The sequence below is a fragment of the Pezoporus occidentalis genome, unplaced genomic scaffold (assembly GCF_034315485.1).
Source record: "Pezoporus occidentalis ecotype Australia unplaced genomic scaffold, CSIRO_AGI_Poc_V1 ctg46, whole genome shotgun sequence".
Classification (NCBI taxonomy): domain Eukaryota; kingdom Metazoa; phylum Chordata; class Aves; order Psittaciformes; family Psittacidae; genus Pezoporus; species Pezoporus occidentalis.
Genome location: NW_026915791.1, coordinates 3,080,767 through 3,105,502, shown reverse-complemented (window position 1 = coordinate 3,105,502; position 24,736 = coordinate 3,080,767). Strand labels below are relative to the sequence as shown.

At 52.5% G+C, this 24,736-nt stretch overlaps 1 protein-coding gene across 4 annotated transcripts in view; it reads left to right on the top strand.

The window, feature by feature from the left end:
* The first annotated feature begins 222 nt into the window (after positions 1-222).
* Positions 223-24,736, top strand: part of LRFN5 (leucine rich repeat and fibronectin type III domain containing 5) — a 57,407-nt gene continuing 32,893 nt past the window's right edge. Inside the window, exon 1 of one of the 4 annotated variants that reach the window (XR_009967948.1) lies at positions 223-308. The gene's annotated coding sequence lies outside the window, so the exon portion shown is untranslated. Of the gene's footprint in view, positions 309-861; positions 1,109-1,284; positions 1,497-24,736 lie in introns of those variants that run through there. The other 3 variants (XR_009967947.1, XR_009967946.1, XM_062635635.1) reach the window with 3 other exon arrangements.

The window sequence follows — 24,736 nt, the reverse complement described above, 5'->3', positions numbered from 1 at the left end:
CATCACCGACATTTTCTCACAAAAGAGCATCAGAGAAAGGTGTCAGTATTTCGTAGCGTGAAATGCACTCTTCTCCCCGTTAGAGCCCCGGAGACGGATAACGATCTCTAAATCCCTAAAAGCTCTCAAATTTATTGACCCCAAACCTAACCCAGCCTTTCCTTTTCCTGCCAGGGTCATCCCCTCCTACAAGTCAGGTATCGCAGCCCACGGCCTCACACCGGCGCTCCGCGGCCGGGCCGGGCACAGGCAGGGGCAGGCTGTCGCCGGCCTCCCGGAGGGTGCGCAGGAGCCGATCCACCATGCAGGTCAGAAGCGTCGTCTCTCACCCTCGCGTCTCCGCTTCAGCGCCGCGGGCTAATGCTGCCAGTGCGTTTCCCGGAGAAATGACCAGGTCAAAACCGGGCGCACTTCCCCTCGGGCCCGCAACCGCCTCCCTGCCCCGGGGACTCCCGCGAAGGGGCTGTCCCAGCCGCGCTCGGTCCCCGCCACCGCAGCTGGTGTGTGGCGGAGCAGGCGTGACCGTGTCCGTGCCGGTACCCGCTGCCCGGTCGCTGCGAGGCGGGGGGCGGCCGGCGGCACGTCTGCGCGGCGGCCGGGCGGCTGCGGCTCATCCGTGCGTACGGCGGGGCGGGGAGGCGCCCGGTTCCTCCAGCCCGCCCCGGCGCGGCGCGGGGGAGGCGGTGGCTGCCTCCATGCTGCAGCGAGCGGCGCGGCTGCCCGGGGCCGGGCGGCGGGCAGAGGCACGGAGGATGGGCGCAGCAGCCGCGGCGGAGGGGCGAGCCGCGGGCGCCGAGCACCCCGCCCTGCCCCGTCGCAGCGCCCGGCGCCGCGGCTGCTCCGCCTGAGCGCGCCCGGAGCGGAGCGGCGCGGAGCCCGCATGGCCCTGCCGCCGGCCGCCCCTGCGGGCTGCGCGGCCGCTCCGCTGTAGCAACCCCTTCGGGAAGGCGCCGGCCCGGCGGCGGGGCTGGCCGCGGCCGCGCTCCTCTCCACCCCGGCCCCGTCCGTCTGTCCGGCCGCCAGTCCCTCCGTCCGTCCAGCGGCAGCGCCCAGGATTACGCAGCTGGGCGCGGAGCGGCAGCGCTTGGCGAGGATCAACCTGGCGCAGGTACACGGCAAGGTCACCGGCCGGCGGGCGCGGAGCGGGGCTGCCCGCGGCGGGGCTATGCGAGCGGGCTCGGCGGGCTGCGCCGCTGCGTGCCCCGCGCCGTCCCCCCGCCTCCCGCCCGCCGCCCGTGCGTGTGTGCATGTGCGCTGCCCGCCGCCGCCCGCCGCCGGAGCCGCGCCGCCGCGCCGCATGGGGCCGTCCGCGCGGGCTGCCCTGCCCGCCCCGGCCGCGGGCCGCCGCGAAGCCGCTCTAGGATGCGGCTGGTGAGCGCCGGCACAGGGCGGAGAGGCGGCCGGCCTGCCTGCCGCCAGACCCCGGAGCCCGCCGGAGCCCGGCCGCACCTGCAGGGGAAGCACTCCGGACGCCGTCCTTCCCCGGGAGGCGCCAGGTAATCGCGGCGGGCGGCCGTGCCGGCTCCATCTGCATTGCAGCCCGCGGTGCTTATTCACGGGGGACGGGGAGAGGGGAGGCCGGGGGGGGGGGGGGCCGCAGCGGCGGTGTCCCGCGCCGGGCAAGGCGAGCCCCGCAGCACGGCGGGCGGCACCGGGACGGAGCTGGGGAGGATGATGGTGGCGGCGGGACGCTCCTCCCGGGAGGGCGGTGGCCGAGGGGCGCGGAGCGGCGCGGAGGCTGTGCGGCTGGGCGGGCGCCCCGCGGACGGGCCGCGCTGCCGCCGCTGCCCGCGGGACGGCGCCGGCGGCCGAGGCTGCTGCGGGGCCGCCTGTGCCTCGCGGCCGCCGCCCGCTCCGCGCCACTGCGCGGTGCTGCCGCCGCCCGGGGAGAGCCGGTGCAGCCGCGGGCGCGCAGCCTCCGCCCGCGCGGTGCCGCGGGAGGGCTGCGGCGGGGAGAGGCGCGGCGGTCGCTGCCCGTGCCCGGGCGGAGGATCCGCGGGGCTGCCGCCGTGAGCGGAGCCACCCTTGGGCGCTGCCGCCAGCGCCGAGGTCGCGGGAGGCTGGGCGCCTCCGGCCGCGGGGAGTGCAGATACCCCCGGTGGGGAGCGGGAGGTCCGCGGATCCCCGCCGTCCTCCTCGCAGCGGTCGCTGTCCTCCCGAGGGCCGCCCGGTCCTGCAGTCCTCTCCCCGCACACACCTCTGCCGTTGCTGCTCTGTCCTGGGGGCTGCCGCTGGTCCCCAGCATCGCGGGATAGGTGCGTGCTGTTTCCCTTCCCCTCGCCTCCATCCTCCGTGTAGCTAACAATTCTCATATGCAGGAAAGCAAATGTAGGACAAGATAAACCTTTTCATTCCTGCCGGAAGGTTCCCATTAGAGGAGATGGCAGAGCAGTTGTAGAGCCAGCAGAAACCTCGCAGCCATGTTGATGTCAGGAGCATACAAAGGTCCTGGTTCTTGGAGCAGATGGGGCCGAGCAGAAGCTGGTGGAAGGGAGTGTGTGTGGGCACAGGCCTGGTTCAGGGCCATCACACCTTGGAAGACATGGCATGGCTAGGCTGGAAGCACTTATGAAAGCCCCTTCTAATGCTGTTGCCTGCCAGCACAGGCAGGGAGGCACAGGGTCTGCAGCCCTGGGATCTGCCATCAGTGTTTACCTGAGCACTGCCCTTTCTGTCTGTGGCACTGAGCAGCAGTGTTCCCCCTCCTGCACCTTTGCCTTCTCCCTCTCACCTGGTCCATCATGCCTCTGGGGCAGGGACTGTTTCTCATGGTGGTGTGTGCCTAGAGCAGAAGGATGTTGTGGTTTCAGTTGTGGATATGAACCTCACCAGTCCCCCAGCTGGGAGGGGAAGCTGGTTGCCCCCAGCTAAGCCCAACCCTTTACAGCCTCCAGCTGACCCTCATGGAACGGGGTGGGCCAGGGGTCCCTGTGCCTGGTCACTGTGCTGTGATAGCAGTCTCCCACCCTTCCCACCCATGCTTACATTTTCTTGTTTCCAGATCAGTGTGGTGTCAGTTCTTCTGAGCATCCTTGGTTGAATGCTGGCATGTGTAGGCCAGCTTGGGTCAGTGCAGCCAGACAACAAACTGGTGTGATGAGATGGATCCATCCCAGGTCTTTAGGGTTTTCTTGGTTACCCCTGCATGTCTACGGGTCGTGCATGGAAGGGCCCTGGCCAGCTTTGGCAGCACCAGTCCTGCCCATGGATGTGTCCAGGTGTGGAGATGCCCAAATGGACTGCGTGTACTGGGACCGGTACCACCACAGTATGGTGGAGCCATGTCCAGCACACTTGAGCTGTTCTGGCCCTGAGTACTCGGGGCTGTGTGATCCTTGTGCTGCCTCAGGGATGCTGGCTGAACTCCCCACATGATGTGGGCTATGTACAGGCTCTGCCTTGGTGTTAGCTCTAGGCTCTATGATGCTGCTGTGGTCTGTCCTGGCAGATGGAGGTCTGCCACTGCTGATCCAGGAGTCAGGTTTGATTCTTCATGAAGAGCCATACCAGAGCCTGAGTGTTCTCAGTGCCCAAACACCTTCCCGATCTATGCTTCTAAATATATACTGTACTCAAGGGATTATGCATTTGTTTAAATGCATAATAAATGCGTTAAAATGAGTAAGACTCTATCAGAATGCATACCAAAGCTTGCCAGTTAGGCCTCAAGTCACAAGCCTAACTAAGAAGCTTCTCCTGGCGTTATTAGCTTGCCTGTTTTCAGAAAGAGCAATTGCTGAGTTTATCATGGCAGTGCAAGTCAGTGGAAGTAAACCCTGGGTGTTTCAGGTGCCTAGTATAAGTTCAGAGCACCAGTTCACCAAAGTACATGCAGCTGCAGGAGTGGACCCCAGATTGTCCTGCTTCAGTGAGGGCTGGTGGGCCAGGTTCCCTTGTCTTGCTGGTGACCAGGAGGAGGTCTGGGCTCTAGGGTGCCACACTGCTTGGGATGGTTTCCCTCGGGCTTAGCTGGAATTTTTTGTGTAGCTCTTGTTGTCTGGAGAGGCTGCTGTTTGCCGCTAAAGGTACAAACGGTGATGGGCTGCGGTCACAAGATAGGATGAGAAAGGTGAGGGGTGGCTGGTGGAGAAGCAGTGTTGGGAGAGCAGCATGGCAAGAGGGAGCCAGATCTTCCCCAGACGGACCCCCTGTGGGCTCCTACCACTGCAGCGGTGGGGTGTGGGGTTTATCCCCTGAGCTGAGGAGAGGGGCAAAGGCAGGTTTGCTGGGAGGGACAGGCAAGGGGGAGCGTCTTGGAAGGATATAGCACCCCAAGTTGCCTGGAAGGCTTGTCAACTGCTGGGGCACGTGGAGATGTTTCAGATGCCAGAGAGCTAATGGCTTTCCATTGCTGATCAATATTGCCTATGCTTTCAGATGTGGTAACAGGTTCAGTTTTAAAGAGCAATCTTTCGAATATTCTCTGAGCAAGCAATGAGGCCAGAAAATCGTTCTAATAGCTTTGTTATTAACAGGCCTGCAGAACTTGAGCCAAACAGAAAGGGCTTAGGCTTGTCTAAGTGCTATTGAAGCATTTTGGGCCAGGCATATTCCATGCATTAGGAAAGATTTGTACTCCTTTGACCAGACATCGCTGAGTGTTGTCTATTTATACACGTCTAAATATATCCTCTGCAGTCTTCAGACTTTTCTAGCTAGTAGTAAAATTACAGTTCGATATCATGCTATTAAAATGTGCTTGCTGACACTATTTGATGAGTTTTATGCTAAGAGGTGTGTGTGTCAAATAAAAACTATTCTTGAGGTAATTGCCTAAAATATAAAAGTATGTTATCGATGTAGAGGGATAGCAGAAGGAAATGTGGTTGGACAGAGACAATACTGGAGACATGCTCAAGCCTGGAAAGCCAAATCCAAACCGATGTACTGTTGTTTAAGAGTGAACCATTCTTTCTAGAAATACGTATCAAATAATCATGCACTTTGCAACAAAACAGAAACATTTGCTTCTCATTACTCAGATATGCCTTCTGGTACCCCGAAGTCTGAGGCATCGTTTTGAAAACAAAATGACAGATCTTGAAGGAGTAACTTCTCATTTGCTAGGGCATGTGGCAGGTAGGGGACCCATGGGTGCCCCTGCTGCATGGTCCCATCCCATTGGCGCTCTGATGAAAACAGGGAGGAGTTCAGAGGGAAGGAAGAAGGATCCTCCTTTGTGGATGAGCTCAGTGGTCCGTTCCCACAGAGCTGTGGTGGCTGCAACCCAGAATCCATGGTTCCAGGCAGCCTGCAGTGTGTGGCACCCCACCACAGTGGCATGGCATGGAACTGCTGGCAGAGCTGGACGGAACATACGGTCTCAGTGTGTGCTGGGGTGGAGAGGGATGGTGATGGCTGTCCAGGTTGTGTTCTGGAAATGGTGTTAAAGACCCAGGGGTGAAAGACAGTGCCCTAATTCCAGGCTATCCCAAGTATTCCCACATATCCCTGCTGCAGATGGGTGAGTCTGTGTCCATGTACGCATTTCTGTGGAGCTAGTGAAAGTCTTGTCGGGCTCCTGAGGAGGGATGTGTTCCTAAGTAACAAACAGGATCGGTCATTGCATTGTGGTGATGATGGTAATGGCTGTCTGACTGGCCTGCAGCCTGTCATGAAATAATTTTTTGGTGACAGCTCCCACTGATGGTTCTTGGAGAGCTAAGAGAGGCTGCAGAGGAAGGGAGAGGGATTGGTGTTCATGGGGGAGGAGATGGGGTGAGGAGAAGGTGAAGGCAGGGCTCTTGGAGGAGATCTTGGCCCAGAGCTCCTTAAGTCAGGTTGCTGCATGCCCCGGGTAACTCAAAGATGGGCGCTGTGCCTCTGGGCTAATGCTGGCCCCTTAGTCTGGGCTCTGTGAAATGGTGTGGTGCCAGGAGCCATGCTCTGCCAAGGACCAGCGAGCATAGATTGACATGGCAGCTGCTTTAACTGCCAGATTGTCCCATTGTTTAGACAGTGGGTAATGTCTGAAGGCTCCTTGCCTGTGTGCCTCTGTCCTGGCTTGCCCACTGTCCCCTGCTCTGGAGAGGCTGGCTGGGGTGCATGTTGGGCGTGCTATGCCTGTAGCCTCAACTGGGCAGCAGCTCTCGTATTCCCATGGAATAAATAGCTCTACAAATAATATTTGCCCCGAGCAGGCTGAATAATGCAAAAGGTGATTTGTCAAATGGTAATTCAAGCGATAATGGGAAACCTTGGTAAATTCCTCCCTAATTGCATATCATCTGGCCAGTGTAACACTGAGAGTTTGAAGCTGGTTCCTGATGCTGCAAAACCCATGTCCAACACTTTACTTTTGAGGTTGCTCTTGTAGATGAAGATTCTCACCAGGAACTCTCTCTTAGGAAAACATTTCTATGAGAACACATGATTATCTAGCTTTAAAGTGGAATATCTTGTTTTTCCCTTGAAGTTTTTGTTTAGGCTTCTCTGTCAAGATCACACTGGGCTTCTTTTGGATTGGAGACAGATAAAATGCATAAGTTTTCTTTGCCTCAGCATTGTTATGTTTCCAGATACCTGATATCCCTGAGTATTCATTTCTAATTCTTCATACTACCTATCATTTGTACTTGGCCAAGGGGGACAGAGAAGCAGGAAGTCTGAGCTTGACACAGGAGCCTGTGGCAGGGAGCACTATCAGCCATATGCTTCCTGGAGCAAAAGGACTGACCTCCAGCTGTAATACAGAAGACGTCAGTAAAACACAGACAAGGAAGAAAAAGCATGGTAGAAAAAGTCACGCCAAGAGGAAGCTCCAAATTCTGTTTTCAGTACATTGGTGACAGCAGTGCTGGTCCCAGGATTTGGGATAGGATTCCTTTAACACTGAGAAGTAACGCAGAGATGTTCTGCTGCATGTGGGTGAGGTGTGGATTAACCTTCTCTGGGGTTTAGCCTGAGTCAAGAGTTTAGCTGTTATGTGCAGTCTCTGCCCCAGCAACGGAAGACACATGCAGGTGGCAGCACTGTCGGTGTGCTGTAGCTGCATTGTTTTTGTTTTCACCAATGCACTTTTAAAACAGTTTGTGTAAAGACTCCCTGATAGGGCTCCGTGGGAGCAGGTCTGAGTAAGGCGAGCAGGATTTGTCGCCTTGTCAGCTGTGACTCAGTGGTTCTGCCGGGTACGTGGTGTTTCACCAGAGAGCCTTCTATTCAGGACTGTGATTCAGCTCTGTGTGGAGCTGTTTTTGCTGTGCTGTGGGCAGATTTGCTGTGCACGGGGCTCCTCCTGACACATCAGTGTTGCATCACAGTTCCACTGGAGCCTGGATGCAGCGATGCTGCTCTTGTGGGTCAGGACCAGGCTCCAGGCTGCAGCTCCAGAGCAGTGACTGCTGCTTGCCTGCTGCCAGTCGAGCCTCAGCTCTGGCTGTGGCCATTTTTGGGGACAGCTTGCTGTTCTGCAGGTGTACTGGAAGGGGTCTGCAGACCAATGGCACCCTGGTCAGGAGAGCAGTGAAGCCCTGAATGCTGTGACTGAACTTGTGTGAGCTGATACAGAAAACTGATCTTCTACCAGTACAGTGTAAAGAGACGAGATGAGAAAAGTACAAGCCCCACTGCATTCTCCAGTGGTGTTAGCCAGTGCACAACAGCATGGTTGTGCTGCAGGTAGATCTGGATGGCAACCTTTGCTCATAGTGTCACTTGTGGGTCTGGCAGCACTTGGGCCCCATAGGTTACAGCTTGGATCCCAGAGATGTTTTGTTGCACATCCCAGCTCCATGCTGCACCACCACAAATTCTTTCTCTGAGTTTGAGCTCTGTGTGTGCCCTGCTTCTGGGGAAAACTACGGGAAGGCAGCTGGTTCTCAGGCTGGGAAGAGCTGGGCACCAGGGCTATGGGGTGTTCATGAAGAGGACTGGACCTCCGGCTGCTGTGATGCTGCAGAGGCTCTGCCCAGTATTATCAAGCAGTGTGTCCACGGTCTTGGGATGCTCATCCCTTGGTGACCTGGCCTTAGCAGCAATGGATTGGGCCACTCTGAACACGTGTTTTTGTCCCCAGGCATGGGGCAAGGATTTCACTTAGTGACCAGTTTTGAGGGTGCAGTCTTCTTTCCAGTACTACTTGTTCCCTTGTGTGGAGTTCTCCTCTTACTGTAGTTGGGCATCACAGACGCCCCACTTGTGCTTCCCCTCTGTACATCTCCATGTTGGCAGGCAGTGAGGACCACTCCCGTTAGGGTCTAGTGCATGCTGGAAATACCCATGGGGACATGGTTAGTGCCCTACAGCATCTCTTTGGTTGTTTACGATGAGGAGGTTTTGTCCTGTTCCAGACAGAAGATATTTCAGTGCATGGTTTGGTAAAATACAAGAATGACAATAAGAAAACATAGACCTGCTCGAGTAGGCCCAGGAAGGCCCTGATGATGCTTCAAGGGCTGCAGCACCTCTCCTGAGACAGGCTGAGAGAGCTGGGCTTGTTCAACCAGGAGAAAAGAACAGCTTTACAGTACCTAAAGGGGCCAACAAGAAGGCTGGAGAGGGACTTCTGACAGGGGCATGTAGTGGCAGGGCAAAGGGGAATGACTTCAAGCTGACAGAAGGGAGATTTAGATTTGATGTTTAGGAAGAAATTCTTCCCTGTGAGGATGGTGAGACACTGGCGGAGGTTGCCCAGAGAAGCTGTGGCTGCCCCATCCCTGGCAGTGTTCAAGGCCAGGCTGGCCGGGGCTTGGAGCAACCTGGTCTAGTGGAAGGTGCCCCTGCCCATGGCAGTGGGTTGGAACTGGATGATCTTAAGGTCCTTTCCAGCCCAAACCATTCTGTGATTCTACGACGTGGTGCCCAGCCTGGCAGTGTGGTGTGATGCCCTGGTGCATACCCTGAGCGGTGTGGCCTGCCCTGCTGGTGGCTGTTTGTGGTTGGTGCCTGTCAGGGTCTGCCCCATGCTGGAGCCGTGTTCACCCACCACCATGGTCCTGGGGTTGCAGAGAAGGGCCTGGAGGTGCCACTGACCTGGCAGACTCTGGGGTGTGGATGTCAGAGGGGGAATAGCCAGAGCCCCAAAAGCAGAGCTCACCTGCTTGCCCCGATCCTGGAGCGCCTCCAGGCCTGGCTGTGGGACATCGGGTTGCCTCCACAGTTTCCCCCTAGTCCTTGCTGCAGATGCAGGGTCTTGGGGTGTCCCCTCTGACTTGCAGCAAAGCATTGGGCACCAGGGAAGCCCTGGGGCCAGGGAATGCCCTTGCTGAGGCTCTGTCAGCTGCACAAGCACAGGGATGGCAGTGGGTGTCACAGTGTGGGGACAGTGGAGAATATCATGGCATGGGGTTTTTCTCTCCTGCCATCCGATGCAGCAGCTCTGTTTGCTTGGCTGTAAATAGCAAGCAGAGTGTGCTCCAGCTTCTTGCTCCTTTTGGAGCAGCCTAACCTATAGGCATTTTGATGTGGTGGTGGAAATGGGAGGTTACTTCCCCCAGGGCTCACATTTCATAGAATCATAGAATCGTTAGGGTTGGAAAGGACCTTAAGATCATCTAGTTCCAACCCCCCCTGCCGTGGGCAGGGACACCTCACACTAAACCATCTCACCCAAGGCTTCGTCCAACCTGGCCTTGAACACTGCCAGGGATGGAGCATTCACAACCTCCCTGGGCAACCCATTCCAGTGCCTCACCACCCTAACAGGAAAGAATTTCCTCCTTATATCCAATCTAAACTTCCCCTGTAGAGTAGAGGGGCAGGATCACCTCCTTTGACCTGCTGGTCCCCCTCCTTTTGGTGCAGCCCAGGATATAGTTGGCGTTCTGTGCTGCAAGTGCACACTGCCAGCCCATGTTCATTTTCTCATCAACCAACACCCCAAGTCCTTCTCCGCAGGGCTGCTCTGAATCTCTTCTCTGCCCAACCTGTAGCTGTGCTACAGGTTGTATTCATTCTGTTGTATTCATTACTGCCCATTACTGCTCCAGGTCAGAGACTCTGCTTCTAACTTACTTTAGGAAGGATTCTGCAAACAAACACCTTGTGTGGATTGAAGCAATGCCCATGTCCTTCCCTGTTCATAGAAAGAAAACATGATAAATACTGTGGGAAAAGACGCAGCAGGTCAGGATGGATAGTTGCAGCTGATTCCAGTTCCAAATGAAGATTGTATTACTTTCTAAGGGAACAAATTAGGAAAACAATTTTTTAATGAGCTTTACTACCATAGCATTGTGCAGTATATAAATGAGTAAAAGATAAACTGCTTAGGTAAATGCCTTTTGCTTGCTTGTATTGCTCAGCCACGTGACCCTGAGCAGCTCTGAACATTGCAGCCCCTTGCTGCTCGCATGCAGGCTATGTTATTGTCTTCCGCTGTTTCTCTGAAGAAAACAAAGAGCTGAACTGAATAAGCTTAAGTTTTTCTAAGCACTAAAGATTCCTATGTACTGACCAGGTGACTGTATTTAAATTGCGTCTGGAAAGTTAAAATAATAAAAAGTGAAATTGTGGCCAGCAGGATGTGAGACTCAGAATGCCACGAAAAGGCTAGACTTATTCAACACCAGCTGAAATTGAGGCTGTATGTGAAATTGGATACCCAAATGGTTCCCTGATTGTCAGTAATGCTTCCTTGATTTATACTGAGAATGTGAAGAGAGGTGAAGGATAAAAGAGGAGAGTGAAGGGCAAGAGCATTGCAGCTGCCACATGAATTATGAGAATCACTCACACTCCAAGGGCACTATGTGTTTCTCCTGTAATGCAGACAGTCTAAACCAAACATCTCTGGAGTAGCTCACATGTCCTCCTGTGAGTGGGCAGCACCATGTTCAGCATGGCATGGTGCAGCAGGGAGGGCAGTTGATGCATGCAGGGTTCCAGCCGCAGCCACGTTGTCGCACCCTCCCCTCAGCTCTGGGTTGGCTTTGGAAGTGCTGCTGAATATGAATATGTGAAGGTGGGTTTTTTACACAAAAAGCTTGATGCTGAACTGACATTTGCATGAATGGAACATCGTGGAGCAGGACACCTGAGTTCTGCTGAGTGTGGTTTCCCTCTGCCAAGGCACTGCTGCCTTTGCAAAGCATGCTTTCATGGACATAGTCTTGATTTACATCTACGTTATCAAGTTGTGAAACAGAAGAGGATTTCTAGGGTGAGATTATGGGTGATGAGGACCTGATGTCCCCACCATGTGTGTGTGTGTGGGGAGTAAGTGGCTGCATGGTTCTGAGTTGCTGGCTGGGCTTAAACAACGACAGGCATTAGGTGGGAGTTGTGTTGGTAAGGTCTGATGGACTGAGTGCGTATGAGGGGCTGGTGTGTGTCCAGGAGATTGCAGCGCTCACCTGCCCCTTGCATTTTGCCTGGAAGGGGCCTCATGTTCCTGCTCTGGGATCACAGAATCACAGAATGGTTAGGGTGGAAGGGAGCTCTGGAGATCACCTGGTCCAACCCCCCTGACAAGGCAGGGCCACCTACAGCAGGTTACACAGCAGCATGTCCAGGCGGGTTTTGAATGTCTCCAGAGAGGGAGACTCCACAACCCTCTTGGACAGCCTGTTCTGCTGCTCTGCCACCCTCAGTGGAAAGAAGTTCCTCATGTTGAGGTGAAACTTCCTGTGTTTGTGGCCATTGCTCCTCATCCTGTCACTGGGCACCACTGAAAAGAGTCTGTTACCATCCTCCTAGCACCTGCCTTTGAAATATTTACATGCATTAATGGGATCCCCTCTCAGTCTTCTCTTCTCTAGACTAAACAGGCCCAGCTTCTGCAATCTCTCCTCCTCAGAAAGATGCTCCAAACCCCTGATCATCCTTGTGGCATCCATTGGACCCTTTCCAATCGCTCCTTGTCTTTATTGTACTGAGGAGCCCAGCACTGGACACAGCACTCTGGATGTGGCCTCACCAGGGTCAAGTAGAGGGGAAGGATCACCTCCCTCAACCTGCTGCCACACTTCTCCCCATGCACCCCAGGATAGTATTGGCCCTCCTGGCCGCCAGGGCACACTGCTGGCTTGTAGTCAACTTACAGTCCACCTGTACTCCCAGGTCCTTCTCAGATGATTTTCTGGATGGCATACTAAGGCACATGAAAATCAGCAAGGTGCTTGGTGACAGCCAGCATGGCTTCACTAAGGGGAAATCCTGCCTGACCAATTTGGTGGCCTTCTATGATGGGGCTGCAGAACTGATGGACAGGGGTAGAGCAGTTGATGTCATCTACCTGGACTTGTGTAAAACGTTTGAGACTGTCCCACATGATATCCTTGTCTCTAAATTGGAGAGACATCAATTTGATGGATGGACCACTTGGTGGATAAAGAACTGGCTGGATGGCTGCACACAAAGAGTTGTGGTCAATGGCTCAATGTCTGGCTGGAGACCAGTAACGAGTGGTGTCCCTCAGGGATCGGTGTTGGGACCGGTCTTGTTTAACATCTTTGTTGGTGGCATGGGCAGTGGGATTGAGTGCGCCCTCAGCAAGTTTGCCGATGACACCGAGCTGTGTGGTTCGGTTGATACGCTGGAGGGAAGGAATGCCATCCAGAGGGACCTTGACATGCTTGTGAGGTGGGCTGATGCCAACCTCATGAAGTTTAGCCATGCCAAGTGCAAGGTCCTACACCTGGGTCGGAGCAATCCCAGGCACAGCTACAGATTGGGCAGAGAAGAGATTCAGAGCAGCCCTGCAGAGAAGGACTTGGGGGTGTTGGTTGATGAGAGAATGAGCATGAGCCAGCTTCAGTGTGCACTTGCAGCCCAGAAAGCCATCCGTATCCTGGGCTGCATCAAAAGGAGCGTGACCAGCAGGTCGAAGGAGGTGATCCTGCCCCTCTACTCTGCTCTTGTGAGACCTCACGTGGAGTATTGTGTGCAGTTCTGGTGTCCTCAGCATAAAAAGGACATGGAACTGTTGGAACAAGTCCAGAGGAGGGCCACGAGGATGATCAGGGGACTGGAGCACCTCCTGTATGAAGACAGGCTGAGGAAGTTGGGGGTGTTGAGCCTGGAGAAGAGAAGGCTGCGTGGAGACCTCATAGCAGCCTTCCAGGATCTGAAGGGGGCCTATAGGGATGCTGGGGAGGGACTCTTCATTAGAGACTGTAGTGATAGGACAAGGGGTAACGTGTTAAAACTTCAACAGGGGAAATTTAGACTGGATATAAGGAGGAAATTCTTTCCTGTTAGGGTGGTGAGGCACTTGAATAGGTTGCCCAGGGAGGTTGTGAATGCTCCATCCCTGGCAGTGTTCAAGGCCAGGTTGGACGAGGCCTTGGGTGATATGATTTAGTGTAAGGAATCCCTGCCCACGGCAGGGGGGGTTGGAACTAGATGATCTTAAGGTCCTTTCCAACCCTAATTCTATGATTCTATGATTCTATGAACTACTGTCTAATAGGTCAGCCCCCAACCTGTAATGGTACTTGGGGTAGTGCAGTACCCTACACTTGACCTCAACAAGGGATGGCTCTGTGGTGTGTGCCACTGGGGGTCACACCCTGGCACACTGGGGTGGGCAGGAAGCCTGTGATGGATGGTGCCTCTGTGAGCAGGGTGCTGTGCTGGGGGCACAGCGTCAGACTCGTCTGCTCCTGCTGTGGTGGTTGCTCCACAGGCTGCAGGAGCAGTGCTGGTCCTGGATGGTGTGGTGTGGAGCAGAGCAGAGTGCTGGCTCGGGTTGCTTCCCAGCTCAGCCCAGAGCTGAACTCCAGCATATGACACTCGTTATCTCTGCAGCTCAGAAGTACACTGCTTGGGGCATCCTGATGGATTTGTGACACTCCCCATGGGACTCTGCACTCATAAACCAATTAAAGGATTACACTGTTCTAATATGGAGAGTGTTCTTTGTTTATTAAGTAATGCAGGTATAATTCAATTAGTGACAGGCTGACCTGCTGATGTCAAGGTGTGGATGCCAGCCAGGTCAGAGTCTTGAGCTCTGCTTTCCAGCACAGTGGCTTGCTTGCATGTGCCCTCTGAGCCAGAACAGCCAGAGCTGAGGGAAGCAGGTGCCCCTCTGGTAGCTCCCTCTGCCCAGCACAGAGTGAGGGGGAAGTCAGTACAAGGGGGACTCGGCTAGATGCCAGCTCTGCTATACCCTCTTCCTAATGTTTGCCATTGGCTGTCCATCTCCTAGCAGGAGCTGAGCCTGGATGGAACTTTCGCTGTTTCCCCTTTCCATGCACTCGTGCTTGCTCACTGCTGCCCCGGGGGAGGCCCTGGTGCAGAGCATGGAGGCAGCAGTAGTACCGACAGTGACCACATCTCATCCCACCACATCAGCCTGCTGCAGCCTCTGGTGCTGCCTGCTGGGGAGGTGAAACCCAGGTGCTGCCCAGCAGCTGCTCCATGCATGGGCCATGGCTGCATGGAATGGGAGCAGGGAGAGTAGGACCTGGCTTGCCTGGGCTTCCACAGCACAAGGCTTTGCTGGCATAGCTGCCCAGCATACTGCTGAGCATTTGTGAAAACAGGGGGTTTTGTTTAGGCTTTTCTTCCATGCTCCTTTATGAAGTGGTTTCAAGCTAGGCTGGGTATTTAATGTCTAGCATGGGTAAGAGAGCACTGTTTCACCAGGCAGTGTCCAAAACTTGTTCTGTCTGTGGGCATGGTGTGTGCCCTCTGTACCCTCTCCTGGGTGACCGTGGGTGACCATGCTCCCCTCGTGTCCCCAGCTCAGGCTCTGACGCTGGTACTGCACCGTGTTTCCAGCAGCCTGTGGCACCAAAGCAGGGGCTTGGGAACCCCTGCTCAAGTGCCTCAATGTGAATGGAGATGGAAATGGGGGCTAAAACATCTGAGTCGTGTACACAGGGGCTCTGGGCTCTGGGCTGTGTGGTTGCAGCCCAGAAGTCTGGGGAAGACAAAGGACTGCGGGTGTTTTTTGTGGTGGCTGCATGGCCACGCTATGAGAAGGGAGCTCAAGGGTGTTTGTGACTTGTGGTGACATGGTATCAGAGCAATGCTGGGCACACCTCTTCCAACAGAGTGGGGAAGGATTAGAAATGTAAAAACCCCTTCACATCAGTAAGGCTGCACAGGAGTAACTCAAGAGTAGAATATAGCTGATTCACTGGATCTAGACATTATTTAAACCTTGGTAAGAAGTGATCTGCTCTCAGGCAAGATATACCATGAAACTTGGCCTGTGCAGCTCCAGCAGGTATCTGGGACCAGGTGGGTGAAAAAGCATTTTCCAGACTACCAGAACTTTCCAGAAAGATCAGTAGGTTTCACTGTCCAAAATAATGAATTCTGTTCAGAAGCATGCTCAGGTGTTCCATGCAATTCCAACAAAAGTATACTCAGTTTGCAGCACAGATCAGGCAGTGCCTCCCTCCTTACATGCTGAATTCAGATGAAGTGTGAAAAGGGGAAAATGGAGTATCTACACGCGTGTGCAAATACAGATGCGAAAGCAGCTCATGGAGCCTGGTAGTGATATAGAAGTGCCTGACAGCAGAAGAGATTATCTCTGAGGACCAAGGACTGACTTGTAAACCCTGGAATAAATTGCTCTTATTTTGTAGCACTTACTTTCTCAGTTGCACTTTGCCGGGAGTTTGCTTGTCTGCCAGTTACTGTTCGTCAGAAGGAAAATCCCAAACTGCCAGTAGTCTGGCAGCTGTCTGTACAGTAAACTAGGCACTGAAGGTAAAACAAATAAGGCCTTGGCAGTAAACTGTTACCCCTGCAAAAAAAAGCAAAAGGCAGAGAATGACGGCCCTGGGCTGGTGTGGAGGGAGCGGAGCAGAGAGTGGGGATGCTGCAGAGGAGCTGCTGCCCTGGCATCCCATTGCGCCCCATTCCCCTGCTGCCTTGGCCCCCCATTACTCCCCATTGCCTCCTGCTGTCCACACTCCCCATTGCCCCCCAAGGCCTCCCCAGGGGAATAAAGGCATTGTTTCCATGGTGATAATTCATGAGACACAAGATGGTAACCTCCTGCCTCTCCCTGGGGAGCACCCATTGCAGGAGAGGGTCTTACACTTTTTTGGGCACAGGGGGAAATTGCTGGTTTTCTGTGAGGCTGTTCTGTGGTAACCATGGCAACTGGGTCTCAAAGACCAAGGGTTAATACACAGGTTTCCGAGCTTTGGTATCTGCAGAGGACAGTCCTTTGGATGCCTGTTCCCAGGAGGATGGGTGTCTGGGGAAACACAGGGTCTTTGCCACTCCCAGGGTGGCAGGCACCAGCAGCACATCTGGCTCTCCTGGGACTGATGCCTTCAGCTACACCACTTGTAATGCTTTAAACCTTCCAGCTGCTGCTTCTTTCCGTGAAGCTCAAGTGTTTTCTTCCAGTCCTTCCCAAAATTAACAAGAGTGAAGGCTGTTTCCTTGGAGGGCAAAAGTGACATCTTGGGATCCCTGAGATTAGTCACAGCCTAGCAGCTCTCCTGTGATGCTTGGTATGAGTTTATGTGTGCTGGCAGTGGTCAGCTCTCCTGACATTTTTAATTTTCCCATCCTTTGATGCAGTAGCATATTTTCTATTTACCTGTGCCCTGCTATTTCTTCTAAAACATAGATTCATAGAATCAACTAAGTTGGAAAAGACCTTCAAGATCATCAAGTCCAACCTTTACTCCAGGACTGCCAAGTCCACCACTAAACTGTGTCACTAAGGGCCTCATCTACATGGTTTTTGAACACTTACAGGGGCAGTGATTCCACCACTTCCCTGGGCAGCCTGTTCCAATGCCTGACCACCCATTCAGTGAAGAAATTTTTCCTAATGCCCAATCTAAACCTCCCCTGCTGCAGCTTGAGGCCATTTCCTCTTGTCCTATTGCTTGTTACCTGGGAGAAGAAACCTACCCCCACCTCACTACAACCTCCTTTCAGGTAGTTGTAGAGTGAGATGATCTCTCCTGAGCCTCCTCTTCTCTGGACTAAACAACCCCAAGTATGCATTGGTTAAGGCTGTAACTTTGACATGGTATTCCTTCCTATAAAGAAGTTTTTACACTAATATGGTACAGTTGTGTTGCAGTAGGACAGTGTCTGAATACTTCTGATTGTCAGTTTGTGTTGATGCATGAATGCTGTTCCATCATGAAATTAATAGCAAATACACCAACCACCTTGAGAGTCTGCAATGCTCCTAATTACCAGCTGACACTTGTGCAGCCAAGATAATGGTGTATGAAGGAGTTAATGGCAGTTGGAGGTGCTGAGAGAAGGAGGATACCCATTACCAGTTAATGAAGGGGAAAAAAGACAATGGAGGAAAGTCAGTTCTCCAGCAGATGAGGACAGGAATGGAAACGACAACCTGTCTGCATTTCTAGCTTGGTTTAAAGTTGATGTTACCAGCCTTGCAAATGTCTCTGTGCTGTCAGAGCAGCGGTCCCAGCTGTGTGTTGGCTGCAGCTCCTTGTCTGGATGTGCTTGGTCCCCGTGCCCCAGTCACTGCCCCTCGCTGCCTGTGCCCATCACACTGGGCCTGACCTTCAGGGATGGGGGGGGCTTCTGTGTGGCCACAAATTTTGGGTTGGTCAGGTGATTCCTAGGGCAGTCCCACCAGGCCCCTTGCGTGCTGCAGCATGCAGGGTTTAGCTGACAGCATCCACTGCACCCCTCCCAGTTGCTTAACTTGGTCAGGAGAGGGCAAGTGAAATCCCAGGTGGGTTGGCCAAGGCTTGGGCTGCCTCCTGTGTAGCACCTGTGCTGGCAGCCTAGGATTCAGTTTCTTGAGCAACAGTGACACATGCGTGCAGCAATAAACCAGGGGCTGAACCCAGGACGCCCCAAACCCTGCTCTGTGATGTTTAACTCTGTGCAGTTGGCTGACTGCCTGTGCCTCACCAGAGTTGCCCTATGGAGGGACGATGAACATTTGCACCAACACGTGCCTCAGTGTGTGACAGTGCCAGTCAGGGTGATGCACTCCCATGTGTCTGTCCTGCCAGTGTAGGTGGCTAGGTGGCAAGGTGCATCCTTGGTCAGGAAACCTCTCAGGCTGTGATCTCTCAGTGCTGCTGCTGAGGTGATGATGCTTGTGTCCCACTTAGTGCCCATTTTTCACATTGTTATCAGTGTATTCACATATGTTATCACAGAGGACAGAGCTGATGGCTGAACCCTTGCACTTTGAGTGTGGGCTACACAGCTTTTCATTAGACTTGGTTACTGAGGGGCACCAGGCTTCAAAATGGAACCACTGCTTTTCAAAAAGTCTTTTCCAATGTATTTTCAGCTATGCTGGTGGTGGGTGCCTGTGCTGAGTGTCAATGTGTTAGAAGGAAATTGCACATAAAGACAGCTCTTTATGCTGAGAATATACAGTAAGGACAGTCAGATCGCATTCAGGGACTGTGTGAAAGAAAGGCTGCCATGGTATCAACTGGGAGATACTGCTCAGTGCTTTGGGGATTTGTTTGTTTTTCTGTGTGCATATGTAAATGAGAACTTAACTGATTGCAAATAGCAAAGTAGCACATTCCCCTAATTTAAATGAGTAGAGCAGAGTGAAGCATTGCAATATTCCTTTCTCCTAGTGTGAGCTGTCTTATGCTGTGGCCCTGCTGCACTGCTGGGTGAGAAACCCATTTCCCCTGTGTCGTCTCTAAATGCCAGAGCCTGGTGGATAACACTGTGCTTGTGCTGCTTGTTACCAGTTCCTATCTTCTGCAGCCTGTTTTCCTGGTTCTGCTGTGCTGAGGTGCAGCCACTGTGTCTTGTGGGGCTGGGTTGGCACCTAATGTAGTCTGGCAAGGGGAGCCTCACCCAGAGCTCGGAGGGCCTCCCTGAGCAAGGCAGAAGGCAGTTCCTCAGGGGTGGCTCTGGCACTGAGGCACTTTGCTGGAGCAGAGTATCCAGAAGATTGGAAACATCCACTTTCTTCCACTCCTTCAGTTCAAAGAAAGCAATTTCATGCCTTGAGGGCATCGCTCCTGAGGACAAAAGAATTTGTATTTTCCTGGGCAATGTTCCTCGCTGCTCTCCTCCCTGCTGTTTCTGACACAGCCAGTTTGTGGCTCCTTTTCTCCTAGCAGCTCCTGGGTGGTACTGGTGGCGGCTGAGCAGCGATGGACCTGTCACTGATGCCTCCAGGTCACAGTTCTGAGCGTGTTAGGGTGATGATGGACTGCTGCTGCTGCGCGGGTCGGTCCTTGTCCTGTCACTGTCCAAGGTGCTGGTGCCAGAGCAGAGACACTGCTGCCGCTGCGGTGTCCCGGTGTCACCCAGGAGCTGTCCAACGTGCTGCTACTTCTGTCAAGGTCCTGGGAGCACTGTGATTGCCTCCAGTGATGGTCAGGGGATACTGGTCTGCTGCTATTGGGTGTTAACGTGTCTCCATGATCTGTCATGATATTTTCCATAGAATCATAGATAGGTTTGGGTTGGAAAGGACCTTAAGATTACCCAGTTCCAACCCCCCTGCCGTGGGCAGGGATGCCTCCCAACTAGAACAGGTTGCTTAAAGCCCTGTCTAACCTGGCTTTGAATACTGCCAGGGATGGAGCATGCACTTCTTTGGGCAACCTGTTCCAGTGCCTCACTTCTAACAGTAAATAATTTCTTCCCTATATCTAACCTAAATTTCCCCTGTTTTAAGTTTGAACTCATTACCCCTTATCCTGTCACTGTGGTCTCTGATGAAGAGTCCCTCTCTAGCATCCTTGTATGCCCCCTTCAGATACTGGAAGGCTGCTATGAGGTCTCCACGCAGCCTTCTCTTCTGCAGGCTGAACAGCCCAAATTTTCTCAGTCACTGCTGATCATCTGCAGCCTGCACCCACTTTGGGTGGGGATGCAGCCTGTAGCAATAAGTTATTGTTACCGGTGTTCTTTTTTTTTTTTTCTTTTTGGGTACTTTTTTCTCAGACACTTCAAGGAAGTTTATTTTGGAAAGCTTCTAATTAGCAGGTGCTGCTGGATGTTGGGGAAAAGGTGCTGGTGGAAACCTGGCACTGGTGGAGGTGAGATGCTGATTCAGAATCACAAGCTGGGGACAGGCTTGGACACTGAGAGGAGATGGGATAGACAGCTGGGCTGTGGAATGAGGAGAGGCATTTCAGGAATTTGCTGCTCATGAGCTGGGGGCATGGTAAGGGGACTGCATGAGAGACATCGTGGCACAGAGTTGTCCAAACCAGGCAGAGAGCTGCTGCTGGCAGAGATCTGCAAGTGCTAGGCACTCACTGGGTGCTAAGGCAAACAAGGTTTGGTTCTGGCATCCAGATGAGTGTGGCACACAGTGCTCCTGGTGCCCAGGGGAGCTGTTGGTGGGCTTCATCCTGCTTGCAGGTGATGGGCTTACAGGATGCGCCTCTGCTCAAAGCAGGTGCAGGCTGGAGATTACCAGCAAGTAATGTGTATATATGTGTCAGAGCAGGGGGCTGCTGCTGCCAGCAAGCTTCCCTAGGTCCTTGCCTCATTCATTTGCTGTGGGGGTCTGCACAGGAATGGGGGAGGCACAGCAAGAGCTATTTTCTGGCAGAGATTTAGCAGGCGTGTGTGTTGTTCCAGCTCCTCTGTGCTGCCCTGAGCATGTGCCTGGGCACGTGGTCAGCATGGCTCTCCCCTCCCATCAGGACCACCTGATGCCATGGGACGTTCCCAGGACCTCTGGCATCTCTCCTCTGAAATGGTGGTTTCTGATGGATCCTGATGTGATAGTCAGTCTCATCTGTAGTGCCAGGCAAGTGTCAGTCACTGTGACCATCCTTTTTCCAATAATAGCAGCCAGTTCATTGATCTCTGGGGCTAGAAGCAGAGGAGGTGTGGTGCTGCTGCTGGAGGGGATGAAGAGGGGTGGCTTTCCCTTTGCCCTCAAGGCAGCACTTGGATGGTGAAGTGTATTGGAGCACAGAGCTGTTGCTTGAGGAGAGGAGCCAATGCAGAGCAATGTCTGGGCAAGAGAAGCCCCTCCCACTCGAGTGCAATGAAGAGGGAGGCAGAGTAGGAGCAGCAGCCTGGGATGGGTGCAGCAGCCCCTGCAGACAGACCAGCCTCCTCAGGTGATGGTTTTTCAGGTGTGTGACACAGCTTAGGTGAGGCTGTGCCAGGGACTGGGACCTGTCTTTGCCCTGTTTGTACCAGGATCTGGGGGTGGATGGATGCTCAGTCCCCCATGTACAGCCCACACAATTGTGCTCTGAAGGGCTTGCAGCCAGAGAGGTAAAACTGTCAGGACAGAGTTTTTTGAGTAGGAGGTGAGCTCTGAAGCAGTTCAGTGACTTGCAAGGAATTTTGGAGGTGTCTGTGGAAGCCAGGGACGAAGAACTGGCTGGAAAGGCTTATGCCAGCCAGGGAAGAAGGTGACCTTCCCCCCCTACTGCATGTGTGAGACAAATAGTGTGGCATTGTTATTACAGAAAGGCCTTTTGATGAGTAAAATGTGCAATCTTGACAATGGTGCATGACTGCAATATGTGGAAGGCGTATATCTTTCAGTGGACTTACAAATCCTGTATCTGGGAGAGAGGTAATATTATTGTGCTCACAAAATCAGTGGTACTTGAACTGCTGAGTGGCAAACTAAGGGGAAAATGATCTTCAGTCCTGTGAGCACTGAAAGTGCAGCCCACAGCATTGCTCTTATTGTATCTGTCCCCATGCTGGAAAACGGAAGTACTTTATTTTTCTCCACCCCGCTTTTTAATTATAAAGTTAAACAAGAGGACCAGAAAGCAAAAGAGATGGAAGAAGTACTTTGATATCAAAGCTGAAAAAAAAAAGTTTGGATTCCTTAAAATGCAATTTTATTTTCAGTAACAGGCTTTCTTATTAAAAGAAATTCAATTAGCATCAGTCCTTTGCATCAGAAATTTAGCACATGAAAAAGTATTTGCATATCTCAAAGCCTTCAGTGCAACAGAAAGAGTAAGTTGGTTTTGCTTTTCTGTTGCTTTCTTTTGTATATAAAGCATTCAAAAGCAGCAGTCAGCAGCAGAAGTTGAAATGTTGGTAAGTGATTGTGGTACACCTTCAGTAGCTGTGGAAAGAGCTGCATTCTCAGCATTTCCAGAGCAGAGGTTTGCGTCCCTGCCACGGAGGAGCTGGTGGCTCTCACCTTTGTTGCAGAGGGGCTGCACAAAGCTTGCAGTTTATTCAAGGTAGTTTGAAATCCTTGGCTTTCCAGGGTCTCTTCCCTGAGCAATCCTGGCCTTAGGTGGTGCTGGGGCTGTGGCGGCTGCAGGTGGCACATGGTTGGTGTCAGACATGGCGCTCTGCTGCAGCAGCAAGTCACTGCTTGTGTCCCCAGATTGCTCGCGTGGCTGGGTGGGAGCCAGCTCCAGCTTCTGCTGAACAACCTGCCCCGTCCATCCTTTGGTGGGATCAGCTGGAACCCATTGCACCAAGACCTTCCCTGCTGTCCCTCCACTGCACTGGGACCTACCCTGCTGTCCCCATCCCTAGGGCCAGAGGATCAATGTTTTAGTTGCATTTGAGCATCTGGGTGTTTGCTGCAGTTGTAGACAATGGGCAGCTTCTGTGTCACAAAATACCTCAGAAGTTTTCTGATTAAAGTTATCTGCTAAAAAATGCCCTTTTTTGTTACAAAAATGCTCTCCTCAGAATGCTTCAAATTTGATGACTTTGCCTTACATGTGGGACAGGTTTTGGGATGACCTGCCCCAGGATTACATGTTTTGTGGGGACCTGGAGTGTGTGGTGCTGTTCCAGAGATTCTGAGCCCATGTGAAGCCAGGGGGGCCTGGTTGCCCTGTGCAGATGCTGAGGTGTTCAGGCACCCCAGTAACAATTTTGCAGAAAAAAAGGATTGATTATTGTTCAGTTCAGAGTGGAACAAAAGTTAAAGAACTCCTTGCAAAATCCCCTGTTGTCATCTCTGGCTCACCTGTGCTGGTTTGCAAGTGGGGGCTCATTCTTTTTAGTTATAGCAGACAAACATGAAAAACTAGAAAAAAAATTCTGCCACATCTCCATAAGCATGGACTGTCCCTCACCCCTCTCAGTCACCTGCAACAGCAAAGGCACCAAGAGGCTCCTTTCCCCTTGCACACCCTGCAGAGGGTCCCTCTGGGCAGGGTGGTCCCCACCACAGCCGCACTGAGGAGGCGGCCTGTTTGGGGTTGTCTCTCACTTTCTCTCACTTCCCTGTGCAACCATAAGGAGCGAGGTGTGGGAGACCTGGAGCCAGTGGGAGTTTCATCCAGGCGCTGCTCCTTGCTGTGACACTCAGGGATGTTCGGCCTGCTCAGGCAATGAGCTCTCCTGGGCATCCTCCTTCCTCCCTCTTGTAAGCACCTTTCTGCCATACCTGCTGGGGTCAGTGAGTGGGATATGCTATGAACTGCATCACAGAGAAATGCATTTCTGTGCCTAGAAGCCCAGAATGAGGGAAAGTAATGCATTTTTAAAGAGGATATTTTGGAGAGAGCAAAGTACCTCCTTTGATTTCTGTGCATAATTTAAGGATAACTCAATTAACTTTAGTGAAGTCATGCTAATTTACCTGAGGTATCTTGTTTCTACAAGCACTTTCCTGCATAATGCTACTCTTTCTCCTTTTGTGAAAATGGAACTGTGTAATTTTCCTGATATTAATTAAGATAAGAGAGAATTATAGCTAAATGTATTCAATTGAACATAAATAAGTTTAAAACATGCCCGAACTCCAGATTGTAATCACTGGCCTGGTCACAGACTGAGTCCAGACATCCCGACCAGCGGGGTTTCTGTGATGACCTCATGTGGTGACAAAGCCATGGCTGCTGCTTCATCGCGGTGGTGCGGGTTTTAGGGAGTCCATGTGGTGGAACGGGCAGTGCCCAAGGACAGTCCATGTGTTGCATTCCTTTCTGCGTGCTCCATGTCTTGAATTCGTTTCTGCAAATCAGCAAAGGACTTTGTTCTTCTGAGCTGGCAAGCTGCAGATTGCAGTGCAGTTCCAGCTAGTTTTGTTCACAACTGATGTCATGTGAGAGTTCCCTTTTCCCATCAGTCTGGAGTAAGCAATGAAAATGGTTTGGGAGAGAAGATGTGGGAAAAAAAGATCACCCAAGATCGCTGTCTTCTCCAAGCCACTATTGAAAGTGGCGATGTGACGCAAGCTGGAGGAGCCCACTGTGTGGCTGCAGGGCATGCAGTGCAATGGTCAGAGCCTGGCATGGTCCCTGTCAGCTGCTGTTCAGGCTCCTGCACAGCTGACCCACAGCTGGGTACAGCTGAATTATGAATTATAATATTAAATTTATATTATTAATTTTATTACATGAGGGCTGTGTAATCTGAATTATTGCTGGTGACTCGAGCCAGGATTAATCTCAGCTTGCTGTGTGAATGGATTTGGGGAGATAGTTGTCCATCTATCGGCATTTCATTTCATGAGTTCAACAGAAATCTTGCAGCAGCAGCAGGGTTGATCAATTTTTGGAGCGGCAATTAAGATGTAAACTTCTTTGCCAAAGCTTTAAGTACATCTCTTATCTAAAATGCTCAGACACATTGCTGAATTAAGAACATTAGGACCAAGAGACCCATTAAATTAGCTGGCACAGAACAGATAGCTATAAAACCTGCAAACTGACTGGATCTCACACTGCAGATTTGATGGTATCTTCTTTTTACACTAAGATGTAGAAAAGGAGGGAAAAGACCTTTCAGAGTTATTCCTCTGGGCTAGAAGTTTTGAAAGCTTCTAAGGATTTATTTTCCCCAAAATCTGCGTAAAATATTTTTGATCTCATCCCACTGAAGGGAAGCCCACTTTATTTGCTTATTTTACTTTTTCTGTCCTACAAGATGTTTGTCCATCATATTTGAAAAATCATGGCAGTCAGGTGAAGTTCCCAATGACTGGAACAAG